Here is a 21,890-nt window from a genome sequence, read left to right on the forward strand (position 1 = left end):
CACTTTTAAAACTGGATACTATCAACAATTAACATCAGTTGAGTCGGACTCCTTCACCTCAATCATTCACGGTCCTCGACCAGGCCGTATACTCTTTGTGTCCCAAGTTTTATCAGGCCTTGTAGAGGAGTACGAACTTGCCATCTTTGATGATGCCAAGATGCAGGTGATTCTGGAGTCTGTGCCAATTGCATTCACAACCCATAAACATGATTGCTGAAATGTGACTGGACCGGAAGATAAAAGCAAAATACTGCAGGTGCTGGAATTTGAAACAAAAACAGAAAATACTAGATAATCTCAGCAGGTCTGATTTTGAAACATTGGCTCTATTCCCCCCCCCCCCCCCGCCCCACAGATGCTGTCAGACATGATGAGATTTTCCAGCATTTTTTGGAGCTGAAGATATTTGCAGACTGGCTCCCTTGAAACAATAATCTTATCCGGCTGAGAATATTATTGCATATTTGAGACAGTCAAGTCCTTGTAAAAATAAGGTATTGGAGAAATGCCATTGCCTTTTGTGAACTTTGCATCTTGTGTATTTTGGCTTGCTATAATCATGTGACCACTCAGTCAAATGACCTCTTTGTGAATGACGGATTTGGGAAGAAGCCATTTTAAGTACCACATGCAACAAAATGCCAGGAGTGTGGATCTGAATGGATTTTGATAAGCTGTAAGAGACCGCAGAGTGTAAATGAAAACTTTCGTCTGGAACATTGTACAAGACATTGACCTCAGGGTGAGTCATTATGGTTTTGAATGTTCCAATACCATCTGTTATGGAGCTGAGGGATAACGTGAAAATAAATTGGAAATTCTTCCAATCTCAATGGCAGAATTGTGTAATTGGACAATAAACTTAAATGAATAAGAATAGCAGATCTGTTCTCTTTACTCTCGACTTTAGGGGGTCCACCCTGCTTTTGACAAAGAACAATCCACCAACTGTAAGACCTCCTTCCTTCCCACCCTTCAACCATGTCAGGGGAAAAGCATCGGACTGGCCACTCCCACCCTGTAAATCATGCTAACTGTTTTATGTCATGGGTAGCGTAAATCATCAAAACTTTGACATATGCTTCATAGAGAAAACTGACTTGAAGGCAATCAGGATTGAATGAAATACACTGGTATTGCTCAGTACCAGGCTTAGCCCGGATTACAAATCACTTTTTAATTTTACACCTTCTGATTAATAGTGGTTAGCACTGCTGCCTTTCAGCGCCAGGGACCCAGGTTCAATTCCCAGTTTGGGGTCAATGTCTGCACGTTCTCCCCATGTCTGCGTGGGTTTCCTCCAGGTGCTCTGGTTTCCTCCCACAGTCCAAAAGATGTGCTGGTTAAGTGCATTGACCATGCTGAATTCTCCCTCAGTGTACCCGAACAGGCGCCAAAGTGTGGCAACGAGGGGATTTTCACAGTAACTTCATTGCAGTGTTAATACAAGCCTACTTGTGATGCCAATAAATAAACAAACAAGGTGCATGGAGGTGAACAGAGCTCGATCATCTTTTAAGTCCAAGAATGATCTTTTTCTTTGAACTGAATGTAATTCTGTCCTGCCGATAATTTGGAATTGTATAAGATAATCTGCAGGTGGGGGTTACCAATCCAGTCATCACAAAACTGGGAACGTTTTCATGTGGATTCTTGGCAGCAGTTCAAGGGTTTGTGTCGGTGATTGATAATTCCAATATATTGTCTGATCAAGAAATTAGGAAGATGAACTGAAAACATGGAAGTTGCTGGATTAGTCAGGAGACAATTGTGAGAAGGCAATAAGGATATAACCTTCTCAAAGTGGGCAGATCTGTCAGCACCAGTTCTCTGATAACCTTATAAAAGCTTAAAGATAACAACTGGATAAAATAGTTTTCCCCCTTAGTATGAAAAATTCTGCAGGAGGCAATCAGGTTGGCAAACGCAGGACAGCAAAGGTCAGTTATGTAAGGACATGAGACTCTGAAGCAAGACATTCTTAAACCTCTTAAGGTTGGATCTCATCACTCATGTGAAAACCAATTGCCTGAGTAAAAATTAAACAGGATGTCAGAGCAATTGGTACACCACGGGAGGACTTCAGGTCGAGGAGAGATTTACCTTGAGTACTTGAGTGTACTTCAGTGACTGGACAAGTGGGTGGCACGGTGGCACAGTGGTTAGCACTGCTGCCTCACAGCGCCAGGGTTCAATTCCCAGCTTGGGTCACTGTCTGTGCGGAGTCTGCACGTTCTCTCCGTGTCTGCGTGGGTTTCGTTCGAGTGCTCCGGTTCCCTCCCACAGTTTGAAAGACACCTGTTTAGGTGCATCGGTCATGCTAAATTCTCCCTCAGTGTACCCGAACAGGCACCGGAGTGTGGCAAATAGGGGTTTTTCACAGTAACTTCATTGCAAGGCTAATGTAAGCCTACTTGTGACACCAATAAATAAAAAACTTAAACTTTATGTAGGTCGAACAAGTGATTGGCACAGGATACCGACGGTACATATAGGATGCAGCATTGAGGAAAACACTTGGGATTCAGGACTATATTCATAAACTTTAATCCTATACTGTGGGTGGGCACATTGTGCAAACCCGATCAAACAAATGCGGCTGCTTGAAATGAACAATACACTTCACACACAAGGCTCCAGAAATAAGGGGTGGGAATCACCCCAACATTGCACAGAGTGCTGGATCAGGCGAGAAAAGCTATGTGAATGTTGTCGGCATCACAGCCACCTTTTCTTGCCTGATTAAACAGCACTCTGCAATATAGTGATGCTGGCGAGGATCACACAGCCAGCTGGGGGAGGGCCTAAAGAATTCGGTAACATCGGGAATCTGAGATCGGGGCACCTTTTTTAAAGGGTACCCTGATCTCAAGCTCAAAGTTTAATTAAAGGATCCACACTCCCATGGATATTGGGACCTCCCCTCCTCTCCCCTCCCCTCACCACACAGCAGATAAGAGCAACACCCCCCATACATAGGAAATTACGACCCACACCGCCATCCCCCTCCCTCACATAGGTAGGGGAAATCCCTCCACCCGCATGCAGAATGTAAGCCCTCCCCCATGGAGGAGGGTACTACCTCCCTGCCAGTGCCCCCTGACATTGACTCTGGTGGTACCAGGGGGCAATGCCCTGGCATGCCCCTCTATCCCCAAGGATGATGGGCACCTCCATGCCCTCGGTATGGTCATCGTGACTGGTTTTTGTTTTTGAAAACCGGTCAAGATTCGTATCAGTGTGATGTCACGCCGTCGGGTGTGGCCGGGGGGGGGAGGGGGAGGACGATACCTTGCGGGCAGATGTTATGGCATCAAGCCCAGAAATCAGATGTTAATGTATTAAAATTTATGGAAATTACGTCTCTGACGAGGGGCGGGGAAGATCTCAAACTGAGATCTCACCGGCGCAAATCCCGTTTTTAGCCGCTTGTGAGATTTAGCTGCCATTATGGGTTGCGCCCGCAATCGAGAGGGTCGGACAATTCTGCCCAAGGTATAAACCCATTCCCATCCATCACTGGGTCTGGTCTTGTTTCCTTTCTGTCTATTCAGCTGAGGCATAATATTTAAACAGTTGTTTCTTAATGAACTGCTTTAAAATTGCTTACGAGTTCGACCCCCTTTTTTGGGTAATTTGTGGCTCCTGGAGCGATTTTGCATCGCATGACTTGAAAAAGAATCTGATCGATGAATTTCACAGGTTTCCTGATGAGAAGCATCACAACAACGTTATAAAATGTGCTTATTTATCACCTGTTTAGTGAGAGAGTAATTACACCTCCTCTGTCTATAATTATAGCAAGGATTTAAAAATAGTCTGTGTACAAAAAATGTATTCCCATGAAAAGTTGTGGAGCTATTTCTTTGCCCAGATGGAACGGGGAAGAGAAACACCATAGCACCAATTTGAATTCAGGATCTAAGGGTTCCTTAGTCTTTCTTAAATGTCTGAGTTTGTAGTTGATGCTTGGGCCAGAACCCTACCACCACGCCCGTCACGGAATCAGGGCGGGCGAGGGTCCAACAATGGAAATCTCGATTGACCTTGGGCGGGAATTTCCGGTCTCGCTCGAACGAGGCCATAAAATCCCGCCCTCAGTGTCAGTTGTGGCTCAGTGGCTAGTACATTCACCTCTGAGTCACAAGAATGTGGGCTCAAGTCCTGCAGCAGAGATCTGAGCACCACATCTGCACTGGCACTGCATTGCAGCATTGAGGGAATGCTGCACTGTCGGCGATGCTGCCTTTCAGATGAGCTGTACAAGACTGCACCTACGCTCTCAGGTAGATGCAGAAGATCCCATGCCAAGATCGTGAAGCAGAAAAGGGGAGTTATCCCTGGTGCCCTGGACAATACTTCTCCCTTAATCAACAACACAAAACCAAAGGCCGCGACTCTGTCGCCACATTGGCCATGGGTGGAAATCCCGTGATGGCTGCAAATCAAGAGTGACCAAAAGCAGGATTTGAACCAAAAACAGGATTTTGAATCATGATCCCCTCAGTCCCCCTCCAATAACTTTGCATGAATTTGAAAGTATTATAACATACTTTGTGGGCTTGACGTAGCACCTTCCATCACAACAAATCTTCCCACCCACCAGCCCCCATGAGGTCACGCTGGTGTGAATCACCACTGAGCTTTTAAACATGGGACTCAGGCACCCTGACCACCGATAGGGAGGAGGGACGTGAACAACACTGATCACCAGGCAGACCAGGGGGTAGATGCTATTGGGTGGGACTAGGGGTGGGGGGTTGTGTTGAGGGGCAGGAGAAAGAGGCGCTCAGCTGTCAGGCATCAATAGCTTTACTCGAGGGGTGAAGTAATACTATTGCGGTAGGTGTCGATGGTCTTGGAGTCCGCGTTCTGTTGTGGGAGTCTGCTCTCTGTGTGTGTCTGCTCTCTGTGTGAGTCTGCTCTCTGTGCTGTGTGTGTCTGCTCTCTGTGCGAGGCTGCTCTCTGTGTGAGTCTGCTCTCTGTGTGTGTCTGCTCTCTGTGTGAGTCTGCTCTCTGTGCTGTGTGTGTCTGCTCTCTGTGTGAGTCTGCTCTCTGTGTGTGTCTGCTCTCTGTGCTGTGTGAGTCTGCTCTCTGTGCTGTGTGAGTCTGCTCTCTGTGTGTGTCTGCTCTCTGTGCTGTGTGAGTCTGCTCTCTGTGTGTGTCTGCTCTCTGTGTGAGTCTGCTCTCTGTGTGTGTCTGCTCTCTGTGCTGTGTGAGTCTGCTCTCTGTGTGTGTCAGCTCTCTGTGCTGTGTGAGTCTGCTCTCTGTGCTGTGTGTGTCTGCTCTCTGTGTGAGTCTGCTCTCTGTGTGTGTCTGCTCTCTGTGTGAGTCTGCTCTCTGTGCTGTGTGTGTCTGCTCTCTGTGTGAGTCTGCTCTCTGTGTGTGTCTGCTCTCTGTGTGAGTCTGCTCTCTGTTCTGTGTGTGTCTGCTCTCTGTGCTGTGTGAGTCTGCTCTCTGTGTGAGTCTGCTCTCTGTGTGTGTGAGTGTGCTCTCTGTGCTGTGTGTGTCTGCTCTCTGTGCTGTGTGTGTCTGCTCTCTGTGCTGTGTGAGTCTGCTCTCTGTGTGAGTCTGCTCTCTCTGTGAGTCTGCTCTCTGTGCTGTGTGAGTCTGCTCTCTGTGTGAGTCTGCTCTCTGTGTGTGTCTGCTCTCTGTGTGTGTCTGCTCTCTGTGCTGTGTGTGTCTGCTCTCTGTGTGAGTCTGCTCTCTGTGTGTGTCTGCTCTCTGTGTGAGTCTGCTCTCTGAGCTGTGTGTGTCTGCTCTCTGTGCTGTGTGTGTCTGCTCTCTGTGCTGTGTGAGTCTGCTCTCTGTGTGTGTCTGCTCTCTGTGTGAGTCTGCTCTCTGTGCTGTGTGAGTGTGCTCTCTGTGCTGTGTGTCTCTGCTCTCTGTGCTGTGTGTGTCTGCTCTCTGTGCTGTGTGAGTCTGCTCTCTGTGTGAGTCTGCTCTCTGTGTGAGTCTGCTCTCTGTGTGTGTCTGCTCTCTGTGTGAGTCTGCTCTCTCTGTGAGTCTGCTCTCTGTGTGAGTCTGCTCTCTGTGCTGTGTGTGTCTGCTCTCTGTGCTGTGTGAGTCTGCTCTCTGTGTGAGTCTGCTCTCTGTGCTGTGTGTGTCTGCTCTCTGTGTGTGTCTGCTCTCTGTGCTGTGTGTGTCTGCTCTCTGTGTGTGTCTGCTCTCTGTGCTGTGTGAGTCTGCTCTCTGTGTGAGTCTGCTCTCTGTGCTGTGTGAGTCTGCTCTCTATGCTGTGTGAGTCTGCTCTCTGTGCTGTGTGAGTCTGCTCTCTGTGTGTGTCTGCTCTCTGTGTGTGTGAGTCTGCTCTCTGTGTGTGTCTGCTCTGTGTGTGTGTGAGTCTGCTCTCTGTGCTGTGTGAGTCTGCTCTCTGTGTGAGTCTGCACTCTGTGCTGTGTGAGTCTGCTCTCTGTGCTGTGTGAGTCTGCTCTCTGTGTGTGTGTGAGTCTGCTCTCTGTGCTGTGTGAGTCTGCTCTCTGTGTGAGTCTGCTCTCTGTGCTGTGTGTCTGCTCTCTGTGCTGTGTGAGTCTGCTCTCTGTGCTGTGTGAGTCTGCTCTCTGTGTGTGTCTGCTCTCTGTGTGAGTCTGCACTCTGTGCTGTGTGTCTGCTCTCTGTGCTGTGTGAGTCTGCTCTCTGTGCTGTGTGAGTCTGCTCTCTGTGCTGTGTGAGTCTGCTCTCTGTGCTGTGTGAGTCTGCTCTCTGTTTGTGTCTGCTCTCTGTGTGTGTCTGCTCTCTGTGTGAGTCTGCTCTCTGTGTGAGTCTGCTCTCTGTGCTGTGTGTCTTCTCTCTGTGCTGTGTGAGTCTGCACTCTGTGCTGTGTGTCTGCTCTCTGTGCTGTGTGAGTCTGCTCTCTGTGCTGTGTGAGTCTGCTCTCTGTGCTGTGTGAGTCTGCTCTCTGTGCTGTGTGAGTCTGCTCTCTGTGTGTGTCTGCTCTCTGTGTGTGTCTGCTCTCTGTGTGAGTCTGCTCTCTGTGCTGTGTGAGTCTGCTCTCTGTGTGAGTCTGCTCTCTGTGCTGTGTGAGTCTGCTCTCTGTGTGAGTCTGCTCTCTGTGCTGTGCGAGTCTGCTCTCTGTGTGAGTCTGCTCTCTGTGTGCGTCTGCTCTCTGCGTGTGTCTGCTCTCTGTGTGTGTCTGCTCTCTGTGCTGTGTGAGTCTGCTCTCTGTGCTGTGTGAGTCTGCTCTCTGTGCTGTGTGAGTCTGCTCTCTGTGTGAGTCTGCTCTCTGTGTGAGTCTGCTCTCTGTGTGTGTCTGCTCTCTGTGTGTGTCTGCTCTCTGTGTGTGTCTGCTCTCTGTGCTGTGTTAGTCTGCTCTCTGTGCTGTGTGAGTCTGCTCTCTGTGTGAGTCTGCTCTCTGTGTGAGTCTGCTCTCTGTGTGTGTCTGCTCTCTTTGCTGTGTGAGTCTGCTCTCTGTGTGAGTCTGCTCTCTGTGTGAGTCTGCTCTCTGTGTGTGTCTGCTCTCTGTGCTGTGTGTGTCTGCTCTCTGTGCTGTGTGAGTGTGGGGAACCATCGTTGGTTCCCACTGTGGGATTGTTCTAATGTTGTTGTTGGGTTGTTCTAATGTTGTTGTTGGGCTAGGGTGGGATTGATACACCTGTGGTTGTAACTGTTGTGGCACATCCCAGTCGGGCTCCGCCTCCTGGGAGAGGTATAAGACCCCTTGCTCGGGCGGGACCTCTTCAGTCTGGGATAGTGTGTTAAAGTTCTGATAGTTCCATTGTTAGTTAATAAAAGCCTTCTTTTACCTTAGCTTTGTGCCTCGTGTCCAATTGATGCACATCAATTTTATTAACTAACATTAAACTCTCGACGGAAGAAAAAAAAAGAAAGGAGAGTATGGAGCAAATCCTAAAGCCAGAACGGCTGACGCTAGATCCACGTGCGGTGGGCGCTTCTAAAACCTTCGACCACTGGCTGAAGTGTTTTGAAGATTACCTAGCAGCCTCCGCAGCGGTCACCACAGATGATGACAGACTCCGGGTCCTCCATGCGAGGGTAAGCAACACAGTCTACCTCGCGATCTGTGCGGCCACCACTTACCCGAGGGCCCTCGAGCTTTTAAAAAAGCGCTATACGAAACCTCCTAACGAGATCCACGCTCGTTACCTCCTCGCTGCACGACGTCGGCAGTCGGGCGAAACCATGGAGGACTACGCCAATGAGCTCTTGCAGCTTGCCAGGGGCTGCGACTGCAAAGCTGTGTCGGCTGAGCAGTACATGTACGACCTCGCCCGAGATGCGTTTGTGGCCGGGGTCGGGTCTTCATACATCCGTCTCAAGCTGCTAGAAAAGGGAAATCTCAACCTGACCCAAGCTATGGAATTAGCTGAAATGCTTGAGGCGGCTTCGAAGAGCTTGGTCCTGTATCTGGAGGACCACGTGGAGACAACGTGGCAGGAGCAGTCGCAAATCCCTCCTCGCCCCTCGGGCTCGAAGTGCAGTGTTATGGCGTGCTCCCATGTGGACCAGACGACGGCTGCAGCCCCATGCGGCCCGCGGTGCTACTTCTGCGGAGGAGCCAAACATCCACGACAAAAGTGTCCCACTAAAGCGGTAGTCTGTACCTCATGCGGTAAAAAAGGGCATTATGCGAAGGTGTGCAGATCGAAGCCCAAGAACGGCAGTGCGGCCTGTGACCCTTCGGAACGGGGATCATCACCATCGTCGTCGAAGTACTCATGGGGTTCGTCCACGTGCGAGTCCAGGACGACGCCATTGCGGTCGACGGAGTCGGAGGAGGATGACCACCAGGAGTCGCTACGTTTGGCGCCCTCACACATGTGCGATTCATGGGGGCGGCCATTTTGGTCGACGATGACCATGAGCGACCAGCAGGGGTCCTCAGCATCGACCTCAGCTGCCTGCAGTGACGTTCACGGACCAACGGTGGCGTCGATCACCCTGGACCAGGCTAAGCATCACAGGCTTGATTGTTCGATGATGGATATACAGGTAAATGGTCGTGCAATTTATTGTCTGTTTGACAGCGGGAGCACTGAGAGCTTTATTCACCCTGACACTGTGAAGAGGAGTGGACTCCAGATTCAACCTGCCAAACAGACAATCTCTATGGCATCAAGATCCCGGTCTGTCGCTGTGCTAGGACGTTGTGTGGTAACTTTGAAAGTACAGGGCACAATTTACGAGCGTTTCAGGCTCCTTGTGTTGCCGTATCTTTGCGCACCAATTCTCCTCGGACTAAACTTTATGGTCCACATGAAGAGTGTGATCCTACAGTACGGTGGGCCACTCCCTTCGCTGACAGTGGGGGAACAGCTGCAGTCTCCAAATTGTCCAAAGCGCCCCGCCTGCAATCTGTCTACGTTAAAGATCACCACACCCTCCTTATTTCAGAATCTGGTACCAGGCTGCAAGCCCATCGCTACTAAAAGTAGGCGTTAGAGCACTGAAGATCGGATCTTCATCAGATCTGAGGTTCAGCGACTCCTCAAAGAAGGGATCATACAGCCCAGTGTTAGTCCATGGAGAGCACAGGTTGTGGTGGTCAAGAGCGGGAACAAACCCCGGATGGTCATTGATTACAGTCAGACCATTAATCGATATACGCAGCTGGATGCGTATCCCCTCCCGCGCATATCTGATATGGTCAATCAGATTGCGCAGTACCGGGTGTTCTCCACCATAGACCTTAAGTCCGCCTACCACCAACTCCCCATTCGCCCAGAGGACCGACAGTACACGGCCTTTGAGGCGGATGGTAGTCTGTATCATTTCCTTAGGGTTCCATTTGGTGTCACCAATGGGGTCTCGGTCTTCCAGCGTGCTATGGACCGAATGGTGGACCAGAACAGGCTGCAGGCTACCTTCCTGTACCTGGACAATGTCACCATCTGCGGCCGTGATCAGCAGGACCATGACACAAATCTCCAGAACTTTTTACGCACTGCATCTCGCCTGAATTTGACCTACAACAGGGAGAAGTGTGTATTCCGTACGCGCCGGTTCGCCATCCTGGGATACGTGGTGGAAAACGGGGTCATTGGCCCTGATCCAGACCGTATGCACCCCCTTGCTGAACTTCCCTTGCCCGCTAGCGCAAAAGCACTGAGAAGATGCCTAGGCTTCTTCTCCTATTATGCGCAGTGGGTCCCCAACTACGCGGACAAAGCCCGTCCGCTTATTAAGTCCACGACTTTTCCACTCACGCCAGAGGCCCAATTGGCCTTCAAGGAATTGAAACACGACATCGCAAAAGCCACGATGCACGCGGTAGACGAATCCATCCCTTTTCAGGTGGAAAGCGATGCATCTGATTTCGCCCTGGCCGCCACACTTAACCAGGCGGGCAGGCCCGTCGCGTTTTTTTCCCGCACCCTCCAAGGCCCCGAAATTCGGCATTCAGCGGTGAAAAAGGAGGCCCAGGCCATTGTGGAGGCCGTCAGACACTGGCGCCATTACCTGGCGGGAAAGCGGTTCACCCTGATCACGGACCAGCGGTCCGTGCGTTCATGTTCAACAACACGCAGAGGGGCAAGATCAAGAATGATAAGATCTTGCGGTGGAGAATTGAACTCTCCAACTATAACTACGATATCCTGTTTCGTCCAGGGAAACTCAATGAGCCCTCGGATGCCCTCTCGCGCGGAACATGCACTACTACGCAGGAGGATCACTTGAACACCCTCCATAATGACCTGTGCCATCCTGGGGTCACTCGGCTCTACCACTTTGTCAAAGCCTGCAACCTGCCTTACTCGGTGGAGGACGTCAGGTCGGTGACAAGGAGCTGTCGGATTTGCGCGGAATGCAAACCGCACTTTTACCGACCTGACCAGGCACATTTGGTCAAGGCCACTCGCCCCTTCGAGAGGCTGAGTGTGGATTTTAAGGGCCCCCTTCCCTCAACAGATCGGAACGTGTACTTTCTGAACATAATAGATGAGTACTCCCGGTTCCCGTTTGTTGTCCCCTGCGCGGACACGTCGGCTGCCACGGTGATCAAGGCATTCCGTGATCTTTTTACCCTGTTCGGGTACCCCAGCTATATCCATAGCGACAGGGGCTCGTCGTTCATGAGTAATGACTTGAGACAATTCCTGCTCTCATACGGGATTGCCTCTAGTAGGACCACGAGTTACAACCCTAGGGGTAATGGACTGGTGGAACGAGAGAATGCTACAGTCTGGAAGGCTGTCCTATTGGCGTTGAAGTCCAAAGGCCTTCCAGTCTCCCGTTGGCAGGAGGTCCTCTCTGATGCGCTTCACTCCATTCGCTCCCTCCTGTGGACGGCAACCAATGCTACTCCCCAAGAGAGGATGTTCTCATTCCCTCGGAAGTCGTCCTCGGGTATATCTTTACCAGCCTGGTTGACGTACCCAGGACCCGTCCTCCTGCGGCGACATGTAAGGGCCCGCAAGTCCGACCCCTTGGTCGAACAGGTCCACCTCCTCCACGCCAACCCTCAGTATGCCTATGTGGCATATCCTGACGGGCGAGAGGACACAGTCTCGATCCGAGAACTGGCACCCGCAGGGGACGTAGCCAACTCCTGTCGCTCCCATACCCCCAGTGACGAATCCCTTATCCCTTATTTCTCCCCCGGACGTGGCGCGGACAGCATCGGGACCAGTGCTTCACAGTTTTACTCCAATGCACAGCTTGCCTGAGCCCCGAAGATCGTCGCCATCGCAGAATGTATCAGGATCCCCTGCACTACCGTTTCATCAGGGTCAACCGGCCTGTGAGTCCGTGGGAGAACAGCTGGACGCTGTTTTGGGGAGAACGCCACCGCAAGCACCTACTCCGGTGTCACCGCCGGTATTGAGGAGGTCACATCGACGGTGCGGTCCTCCAGACCGTCTGAACTTATAATCTGTTGACATTTTAGTCTGTTTTCTTACCCCGCCGGCCTTTGTTCTCAAAGGAGGGGTGAATGTGGTGAACCATCGTTGATTCCCACTGTGGGATTGTTCTAATGTTGTTGTTGGGTTGTTCTAATGTTGTTGTTGAGCTAGGGTGGGATTGATACACCTGTGGTTGTAACTGTTGTGGCACATCCCAGTTGGGCTCCGCCTCCTGGGAGAGGGAGAAGACCCCCTGCTCGGGCGGGACCTCTTCAGTCTGGGATAGTGTGTTAAAGTTCTGATAGTTACATTGTTAGTTAATAAAAGCCTCCTTTTACTGAAGCTTTGTGCCTCGTGTCCAATTGATGCGCATCAGTGAGTCTGCTCTCTGTGCTGTGTGAATCTTCTCTCTGTGCTGTGTCAGTCTGCTCTCTGTGCTGTGTGTCTGCTCTCTGTGCTGTGTGAGTCTGCTCTCTGTGCTGTGTGAGTCTGCTCTCTGTGTGAGTCTGCTCTCTGTGCTGTGTGCGTCTGCTCTCTGTGTGTGTCTGCTCTCTGTGTGTGTCTGCTCTCTGTGCTGTGTGTGTCTGCTCTCTCTGTGAGTCTGCTCTCTGTGCTGTGTGAGCCTGCGCTCTGTGCTGTGTGAGTCTGCTCTCTGTGCTGTGTGAGTCTGCTCTCTGTGCTGTGTGAGTCTGCTCTCTGTGTGAGTCTGCTCTCTGTGTGAGTCTGCTCTCTGTGCTGTGTGCGTCTGCTCTCAGTGTGTCTGCTCTCTGTGCTGTGTGTCTGCTCTCTCTGTGAGTCTGCTCTCTGTGCTGTGTGAGTCTGCTCTCTGTGCTGTGTGAGTCTGCTCTCTGTGCTGTGTGAGTCTGCTCTCTGTGTGAGTCTGCTCTCTGTGTGAGTCTGCTCTCTGTGCTGTGTGCGTCTGCTCTCAGTGTGTCTGCTCTCTGTGCTGTGTGTCTGCTCTCTCTGTGAGTCTGCTCTCTGTGCTGTGTGAGTCTGCTCTCTGTGCTGTGTGAGCCTGCTCTCTGTGTTGTGTGTGTCTGCTCTCTGTGTTGTGTGAGTCTGCTCTCTGTGTGTGTCTGCTCTCTGTGCTGTGTGTGTCTGCTCTCTGTGTGAGTCTGCTCTCTGTGTGTGTCTGCTCTCTGTGTGTGTGAGTCTGCGCTCTGCGCTGTGTGAGTCTGCACTCTGTGCTGTGTGAGTCTGCTCTCTGTGCTGTGTGAGTCTGCTCTCTGTGTGAGTCTGCTCTCTGTGTGTGTCTGCTCTCTGTGTTGTGTGTGTCTGCTCTCTGCGTGTGTCTGCTCTCTGTGCTGTGTGAGTCTGCTCTCTGTGTGAGTCTGCTCTCTGTGTGAGTCTGCTCTCTGTGTGAGTCTGCTCTCTGTGTGTGTCTGCTCTCTGTGTGTGTCTGCTCTCTGTGTGAGTCTGCTCTCTGTCTGAGTCTGCTCTCTGTGTGAGTCTGCTCTCTGTGTGTGTCTGCTCTCTGTGCTGTGTGAGTCTGCTCTCTGTGTGAGTCTGCTCTCTGTGTGTGTCTGCTCTCTGTGTGTGTCTGCTCTCTGTGTGTGTGTGTCTGCTCTCTCTGTGAGTCTGCTCTCTGTCTGAGTCTGCTCTCTGTGTGAGTCTGCTCTCTGTGTGTGTCTGCTCTCTGTGCTGTGTGTGTCTGCTCTCTATGCTGTGTGAGTCTGCTCTCTGTGTGAGTCTCCTCTCTGTGCTGTGTGAGTCTCCTCTCTGTGCTGTGTGTGTCTGCTCTCTATGCTGTGTGAGTCTGCTCTCTGTGTGAGTCTGCTCTCTGTGCTGTGTGTGTCTGCTCTCTGTGTGTGTCTCCTCTCTGTGCTGTGTGAGTCTGCTCTCTGTGCTGTGTGAGTCTGCTCTCTGTGCTGTGTGAGTCTGCTCTCTGTGTGAGTCTGCTCTCTGTGCTGTGTGTGTCTGCTCTCTGTGTGTGTGAGTCTGCTCTCTGTGCTGTGTGAGTCTGCTCTCTGTGCTGTGTGTGTCTGCTCTCTGTGTGTGTGAGTCTGCTCTCTGTGCTGTGTGAGTCTGCTCTCTGTGTGCGTCTGCTCTCTGTGTGAGTCTGCTCTCTGTGTGAGTCTGCTCTGTGTGCTGTGTGTGTCTGCTCTCTGTGTGAGTCTGCTCTCTGTGTGTGTGAGTCTGCTCTCTGTGCTGTGTGAGTCTGCTCTCTGTGCTGTGTGAGCCTGCACTCTGTGCTGTGTGAGTCTGCTCTCTGCTCTCTGTGTGAGTCTGCTCTCTGTGTGAGTCTGCTCTCTGTGTGTGTCTGCTCTCTGTGCTGTGTGTGTCTGCTCTCTGTGTGTGTCTGCTCTCTGTGTGTGTCTGCTCTCTGTGTGTGTCTGCTCTCTGTGTGTGTCTGCTCTCTGTGTGTGTCTGCTCTCTCTGTGAGTCTGCTCTCTGTGCTGTGTGAGTCTGCTCTCTGTGCTGTGTGAGTCTGCTCTCTGTGCTGTGTGTCTGCTCTCTGTGCTGTGTGAGTCTGCTCTCTGTGCTGTGTGCGTCTGCTCTCTGTGCTGTGTGAGTCTGCGCTCTGAGTGTGTCTGCTCTCTGTGTTGTGTGTGTCTGCTCTCTGTGTGAGTCTGCTCTCTGTGCTGTGTGTGTCTGCTCTCTCTGTGTGTGAGTCTGCTCTCTGTGCTGTGTGTGTCTGCTCTCTCTGTGTGTGAGTCTGCTCTCTGTGCTGTGTGTGTCTGCTCTCTGTGCTGTGTGAGTCTGCTCTGTGTGTGTGTCTGCTCTGTGTGTGTGTCTGCTCTTTGTGCTGTGTGTGTGTCTGCTCTCTCTGTGTGTGTCTGCTCTCTGTGTGTGTCTGCTCTCTGTGTGAGTCTGCTCTCTGTGTGAGTCTGCTCTCTGTGCTGTGTGAGTCTGCTCTCTGTGTGAGTCTGCTCTCTGTGTGTGTCTGCTCTCGGTGTGAGTCTGCTCTCTGTGTGTGTCTGCTCTCTGTGTGTGTCTGCTCTCTGTGTGTGTCTGCTCTCTGTGTGTGTCTGCTCTCTGTGCTGTGCGAGTCTGCTCTCTGTGCTGTGTGAGTCTGCTCTCTGTGTGAGTCTGCTCTCTGTGTGTGTCTGCTCTCTGTGTGTGTCTGCTCTCTGTGTGTGTCTGCTCTCTGTGCTGTGCGAGTCTGCTCTCTGTGCTGTGTGTCTGCTCTCTGTGCTGTGTGAGTCTGCTCTCTGTGCTGTGTGTGTCTGCTCTCTGTGTGTGTCTGCTCTCTGTGCTGTGTGAGTCTGATCGCTGTGTGAGTCTGCTCTCTGTGCTGTGTGCGTCTGCTCTCTGTGTGTGTCTGCTCTCTGTGCTGTGTGTGTCTGCTCTCTCTGTGAGTCTGCTCTCTGTGCTGTGTGAGTCTGCTCTCTGTGTGTGTCTGCTCTCTGTGCTGTGTGAGTCTGCTCTCTGTGTGAGTCTGCTCTCTGTGCTGTGTGAGTCTGCTCTCTGTGTGAGTCTGCTCTCTGTGTGAGTCTGCTCTCTGTGCTGTGTGCGTCTGCTCTCAATGTGTCTGCTCTCTGTGCTGTGTGTCTGCTCTCTCTGTGAGTCTGCTCTCTGTGCTGTGTGTGTCTGCTCTCTGTGTGTGTCTGCTCTCTGTACTGTGTGTGTCTGCTCTCTCTGTGAGTCTGCTCTCTGTGCTGTGTGAGTCTGCGCTCTGCGCTGTGTGAGTCTGCTCTCTGTGCTGTGTGAGTCTGCTCTCTGTGTGAGTCTGCTCTCTGTGCTGTGTGAGTCTGCTCTCTGTGCTGTGTGAGTCTGCTCTCTGTGCTGTGTGAGTCTGCGCTCTGCGCTGTGTGAGTCTGCTCTCTGTGCTGTGTGAGTCTGCTCTCTGTGTGTGTCTGCTCTCTGTGCTGTGTGAGTCTGCTCTCTGTGCTGTGTGAGTCTGCTCTCTGTGCTGTGTGAATCTGCTCTCTGTGCTGTGTGAGTCTGCTCTGTGTGTGTGTGAGTCTGCTCTCTGTGCTGTGTGAGCCTGCGCTCTGTGCTGTGTGAGTCTGCTCTCTGTGCTGTGTGAGTCTGCTCTCTGTGTTGTGTGAGTCTGCTCTCTGTGCTGTGTGAGTCTGCGCTCTGCGCTGTGTGAGTCTGCTCTCTGTGCTGTGTGAGTCTGCTCTCTGTGTGTGTCTGCTCTCTGTGTGAGTCTGCTCTCTGTGCTGTGTGAGTCTGCTCTCTGTGTGAGTCTGCTCTCTGTGTGAGTCTGCTCTCTGTGTGAGTCTGCTCTCTGTGCTGTGTGTGTCTGCTCTCTGTGTGAGTCTGCTCTCTGTGCTGTGTGAGTCTGCTCTCTGTGTGAGTCTGCTCTCTGCGCTGTGTGAGTCTGCTCTCTGTGCTGTGTGAGTCTGCTCTCTGTGTGAGTCTGCTCTCTGTGCTGTGTGCGTCTGCTCTCTGTGTGTGTCTGCTCTCTGTGTGTGTCTGCTCTCTGTGCTGTGTGTGTCTGCTCTCTCTGTGAGTCTGCTCTCTGTGCTGTGTGAGCCTGCGCTCTGTGCTGTGTGAGTCTGCTCTCTGTGCTGTGTGAGTCTGCTCTCTGTGTGAGTCTGCTCTCTGTGTGAGTCTGCTCTCTGTGTGAGTCTGCTCTCTGTGCTGTGTGCGTCTGCTCTCAGTGTGTCTGCTCTCTGTGCTGTGTGTCTGCTCTCTCTGTGAGTCTGCTCTCTGTGCTGTGTGAGTCTGCTCTCTGTGCTGTGTGAGTCTGCTCTCTGTGCTGTGTGAGTCTGCTCTCTGTGTGAGTCTGCTCTCTGTGTGAGTCTGCTCTCTGTGCTGTGTGCGTCTGCTCTCAGTGTGTCTGCTCTCTGTGCTGTGTGTCTGCTCTCTCTGTGAGTCTGCTCTCTGTGCTGTGTGAGTCTGCTCTCTGTGCTGTGTGAGCCTGCTCTCTGTGTTGTGTGTGTCTGCTCTCTGTGTTGTGTGAGTCTGCTCTCTGTGTGTGTCTGCTCTCTGTGCTGTGTGTGTCTGCTCTCTGTGTGAGTCTGCTCTCTGTGTGTGTCTGCTCTCTGTGTGTGTGAGTCTGCGCTCTGCGCTGTGTGAGTCTGCACTCTGTGCTGTGTGAGTCTGCTCTCTGTGCTGTGTGAGTCTGCTCTCTGTGTGAGTCTGCTCTCTGTGTGTGTCTGCTCTCTGTGTTGTGTGTGTCTGCTCTCTGCGTGTGTCTGCTCTCTGTGCTGTGTGAGTCTGCTCTCTGTGTGAGTCTGCTCTCTGTGTGAGTCTGCTCTCTGTGTGAGTCTGCTCTCTGTGTGTGTCTGCTCTCTGTGTGTGTCTGCTCTCTGTGTGAGTCTGCTCTCTGTCTGAGTCTGCTCTCTGTGTGAGTCTGCTCTCTGTGTGTGTCTGCTCTCTGTGCTGTGTGGGTCTGCTCTCTGTGTGAGTCTGCTCTCTGTGTGTGTCTGCTCTCTGTGTGTGTCTGCTCTCTGTGTGTGTGTGTCTGCTCTCTCTGTGAGTCTGCTCTCTGTCTGAGTCTGCTCTCTGTGTGAGTCTGCTCTCTGTGTGTGTCTGCTCTCTGTGCTGTGTGTGTCTGCTCTCTATGCTGTGTGAGTCTGCTCTCTGTGTGAGTCTCCTCTCTGTGCTGTGTGAGTCTCCTCTCTGTGCTGTGTGTGTCTGCTCTCTATGCTGTGTGAGTCTGCTCTCTGTGTGAGTCTGCTCTCTGTGCTGTGTGTGTCTGCTCTCTGTGTGTGTCTCCTCTCTGTGCTGTGTGAGTCTGCTCTCTGTGCTGTGTGAGTCTGCTCTCTGTGCTGTGTGAGTCTGCTCTCTGTGTGAGTCTGCTCTCTGTGCTGTGTGTGTCTGCTCTCTGTGTGTGTGAGTCTGCTCTCTGTGCTGTGTGAGTCTGCTCTCTGTGCTGTGTGTGTCTGCTCTCTGTGTGTGTGAGTCTGCTCTCTGTGCTGTGTGAGTCTGCTCTCTGTGTGCGTCTGCTCTCTGTGTGAGTCTGCTCTCTGTGTGAGTCTGCTCTGTGTGCTGTGTGTGTCTGCTCTCTGTGTGAGTCTGCTCTCTGTGTGTGTGAGTCTGCTCTCTGTGCTGTGTGAGTCTGCTCTCTGTGCTGTGTGAGCCTGCACTCTGTGCTGTGTGAGTCTGCTCTCTGCTCTCTGTGTGAGTCTGCTCTCTGTGTGAGTCTGCTCTCTGTGTGTGTCTGCTCTCTGTGCTGTGTGTGTCTGCTCTCTGTGTGTGTCTGCTCTCTGTGTGTGTCTGCTCTCTGTGTGTGTCTGCTCTCTGTGTGTGTCTGCTCTCTGTGTGTGTCTGCTCTCTCTGTGAGTCTGCTCTCTGTGCTGTGTGAGTCTGCTCTCTGTGCTGTGTGAGTCTGCTCTCTGTGCTGTGTGTCTGCTCTCTGTGCTGTGTGAGTCTGCTCTCTGTGCTGTGTGCGTCTGCTCTCTGTGCTGTGTGAGTCTGCGCTCTGAGTGTGTCTGCTCTCTGTGTTGTGTGTGTCTGCTCTCTGTGTGAGTCTGCTCTCTGTGCTGTGTGTGTCTGCTCTCTCTGTGTGTGAGTCTGCTCTCTGTGCTGTGTGTGTCTGCTCTCTCTGTGTGTGAGTCTGCTCTCATTGCTGTGTGTGTCTGCTCTCTGTGCTGTGTGAGTCTGCTCTGTGTGTGTGTCTGCTCTGTGTGTGTGTCTGCTCTTTGTGCTGTGTGTGTGTCTGCTCTCTCTGTGTGTGTCTGCTCTCTGTGTGTGTCTGCTCTCTGTGTGAGTCTGCTCTCTGTGTGAGTCTGCTCTCTGTGCTGTGTGAGTCTGCTCTCTGTGTGAGTCTGCTCTCTGTGTGTGTCTGCTCTCGGTGTGAGTCTGCTCTCTGTGTGTGTCTGCTCTCTGTGTGTGTCTGCTCTCTGTGTGTGTCTGCTCTCTGTGTGTGTCTGCTCTCTGTGCTGTGCGAGTCTGCTCTCTGTGCTGTGTGAGTCTGCTCTCTGTGTGAGTCTGCTCTCTGTGTGTGTCTGCTCTCTGTGTGTGTCTGCTCTCTGTGTGTGTCTGCTCTCTGTGCTGTGCGAGTCTGCTCTCTGTGCTGTGTGTCTGCTCTCTGTGCTGTGTGAGTCTGCTCTCTGTGCTGTGTGCGTCTGCTCTCTGTGCTGTGTGAGTCTGCGCTCTGAGTGTGTCTGCTCTCTGTGTTGTGTGTGTCTGCTCTCTGTGTGAGTCTGCTCTCTGTGCTGTGTGTGTCTGCTCTCTCTGTGTGTGAGTCTGCTCTCTGTGCTGTGTGTGTCTGCTCTCTCTGTGTGTGAGTCTGCTCTCATTGCTGTGTGTGTCTGCTCTCTGTGCTGTGTGAGTCTGCTCTGTGTGTGTGTCTGCTCTGTGTGTGTGTCTGCTCTTTGTGCTGTGTGTGTGTCTGCTCTCTCTGTGTGTGTCTGCTCTCTGTGTGTGTCTGCTCTCTGTGTGAGTCTGCTCTCTGTGTGAGTCTGCTCTCTGTGCTGTGTGAGTCTGCTCTCTGTGTGAGTCTGCTCTCTGTGTGTGTCTGCTCTCGGTGTGAGTCTGCTCTCTGTGTGTGTCTGCTCTCTGTGTGTGTCTGCTCTCTGTGTGTGTCTGCTCTCTGTGTGTGTCTGCTCTCTGTGCTGTGCGAGTCTGCTCTCTGTGCTGTGTGAGTCTGCTCTCTGTGTGAGTCTGCTCTCTGTGTGTGTCTGCTCTCTGTGTGTGTCTGCTCTCTGTGTGTGTCTGCTCTCTGTGCTGTGCGAGTCTGCTCTCTGTGCTGTGTGTCTGCTCTCTGTGCTGTGTGAGTCTGCTCTCTGTGCTGTGTGTGTCTGCTCTCTGTGTGTGTCTGCTCTCTGTGCTGTGTGAGTCTGATCGCTGTGTGAGTCTGCTCTCTGTGCTGTGTGCGTCTGCTCTCTGTGTGTGTCTGCTCTCTGTGCTGTGTGTGTCTGCTCTCTCTGTGAGTCTGCTCTCTGTGCTGTGTGAGTCTGCTCTCTGTGTGTGTCTGCTCTCTGTGCTGTGTGAGTCTGCTCTCTGTGTGAGTCTGCTCTCTGTGCTGTGTGAGTCTGCTCTCTGTGTGAGTCTGCTCTCTGTGTGAGTCTGCTCTCTGTGCTGTGTGCGTCTGCTCTCAATGTGTCTGCTCTCTGTGCTGTGTGTCTGCTCTCTCTGTGAGTCTGCTCTCTGTGCTGTGTGTGTCTGCTCTCTGTGTGTGTCTGCTCTCTGTACTGTGTGTGTCTGCTCTCTCTGTGAGTCTGCTCTCTGTGCTGTGTGAGTCTGCGCTCTGCGCTGTGTGAGTCTGCTCTCTGTGCTGTGTGAGTCTGCTCTCTGTGTGAGTCTGCTCTCTGTGCTGTGTGAGTCTGCTCTCTGTGCTGTGTGAGTCTGCTCTCTGTGCTGTGTGAGTCTGCGCTCTGCGCTGTGTGAGTCTGCTCTCTGTGCTGTGTGAGTCTGCTCTCTGTGTGTGTCTGCTCTCTGTGCTGTGTGAGTCTGCTCTCTGTGCTGTGTGAGTCTGCTCTCTGTGCTGTGTGAATCTGCTCTCTGTGCTGTGTGAGTCTGCTCTGTGTGTGTGTGAGTCTGCTCTCTGTGCTGTGTGAGCCTGCGCTCTGTGCTGTGTGAGTCTGCTCTCTGTGCTGTGTGAGTCTGCTCTCTGTGTTGTGTGAGTCTGCTCTCTGTGCTGTGTGAGTCTGCGCTCTGCGCTGTGTGAGTCTGCTCTCTGTGCTGTGTGAGTCTGCTCTCTGTGTGTGTCTGCTCTCTGTGTGAGTCTGCTCTCTGTGCTGTGTGAGTCTGCTCTCTGTGTGAGTCTGCTCTCTGTGTGAGTCTGCTCTCTGTGTGAGTCTGCTCTCTGTGCTGTGTGTGTCTGCTCTCTGTGTGAGTCTGCTCTCTGTGCTGTGTGAGTCTGCTCTCTGTGTGAGTCTGCTCTCTGCGCTGTGTGAGTCTGCTCTCTGTGCTGTGTGAGTCTGCTCTCTGTGTGAGTCTGCTCTCTGTGCTGTGTGCGTCTGCTCTCTGTGTGTGTCTGCTCTCTGTGTGTGTCTGCTCTCTGTGCTGTGTGTGTCTGCTCTCTCTGTGAGTCTGCTCTCTGTGCTGTGTGAGCCTGCGCTCTGTGCTGTGTGAGTCTGCTCTCTGTGCTGTGTGAGTCTGCTCTCTGTGCTGTGTGAGTCTGCTCTCTGTGTGAGTCTGCTCTCTGTGTGAGTCTGCTCTCTGTGCTGTGTGCGTCTGCTCTCAGTGTGTCTGCTCTCTGTGCTGTGTGTCTGCTCTCTCTGTGAGTCTGCTCTCTGTGCTGTGTGAGTCTGCTCTCTGTGCTGTGTGAGTCTGCTCTCTGTGCTGTGTGAGTCTGCTCTCTGTGTGAGTCTGCTCTCTGTGTGAGTCTGCTCTCTGTGCTGTGTGCGTCTGCTCTCAGTGTGTCTGCTCTCTGTGCTGTGTGTCTGCTCTCTCTGTGAGTCTGCTCTCTGTGCTGTGTGAGTCTGCTCTCTGTGCTGTGTGAGCCTGCTCTCTGTGTTGTGTGTGTCTGCTCTCTGTGTTGTGTGAGTCTGCTCTCTGTGTGTGTCTGCTCTCTGTGCTGTGTGTGTCTGCTCTCTGTGTGAGTCTGCTCTCTGTGTGTGTCTGCTCTCTGTGTGTGTGAGTCTGCGCTCTGCGCTGTGTGAGTCTGCACTCTGTGCTGTGTGAGTCTGCTCTCTGTGCTGTGTGAGTCTGCTCTCTGTGTGAGTCTGCTCTCTGTGTGTGTCTGCTCTCTGTGTTGTGTGTGTCTGCTCTCTGCGTGTGTCTGCTCTCTGTGCTGTGTGAGTCTGCTCTCTGTGTGAGTCTGCTCTCTGTGTGAGTCTGCTCTCTGTGTGAGTCTGCTCTCTGTGTGTGTCTGCTCTCTGTGTGTGTCTGCTCTCTGTGTGAGTCTGCTCTCTGTCTGAGTCTGCTCTCTGTGTGAGTCTGCTCTCTGTGTGTGTCTGCTCTCTGTGCTGTGTGGGTCTGCTCTCTGTGTGAGTCTGCTCTCTGTGTGTGTCTGCTCTCTGTGTGTGTCTGCTCTCTGTGTGTGTGTGTCTGCTCTCTCTGTGAGTCTGCTCTCTGTCTGAGTCTGCTCTCTGTGTGAGTCTGCTCTCTGTGTGTGTCTGCTCTCTGTGCTGTGTGTGTCTGCTCTCTATGCTGTGTGAGTCTGCTCTCTGTGTGAGTCTCCTCTCTGTGCTGTGTGAGTCTCCTCTCTGTGCTGTGTGTGTCTGCTCTCTATGCTGTGTGAGTCTGCTCTCTGTGTGAGTCTGCTCTCTGTGCTGTGTGTGTCTGCTCTCTGTGTGTGTCTCC

The 21,890-nt window shown here is 52.2% G+C and overlaps 1 long non-coding RNA gene across 1 annotated transcript in view; it reads left to right on the forward strand.

Annotated features, from left to right (window-relative positions):
- The first annotated feature begins 640 nt into the window (after nt 1-640).
- The window catches only part of LOC144500004 (uncharacterized), a 97,119-nt gene continuing 75,869 nt past the window's right edge, over nt 641-21,890 (forward strand). Inside the window, exon 1 of the long non-coding RNA XR_013498913.1 lies at nt 641-745. This is a non-coding gene — a long non-coding RNA (uncharacterized LOC144500004). The remainder of the gene's footprint in view (nt 746-21,890) is intronic.

This window comes from Mustelus asterias, chromosome 10 (assembly GCF_964213995.1).
Source record: "Mustelus asterias chromosome 10, sMusAst1.hap1.1, whole genome shotgun sequence".
In the NCBI taxonomy this organism is placed as follows: domain Eukaryota; kingdom Metazoa; phylum Chordata; class Chondrichthyes; order Carcharhiniformes; family Triakidae; genus Mustelus; species Mustelus asterias.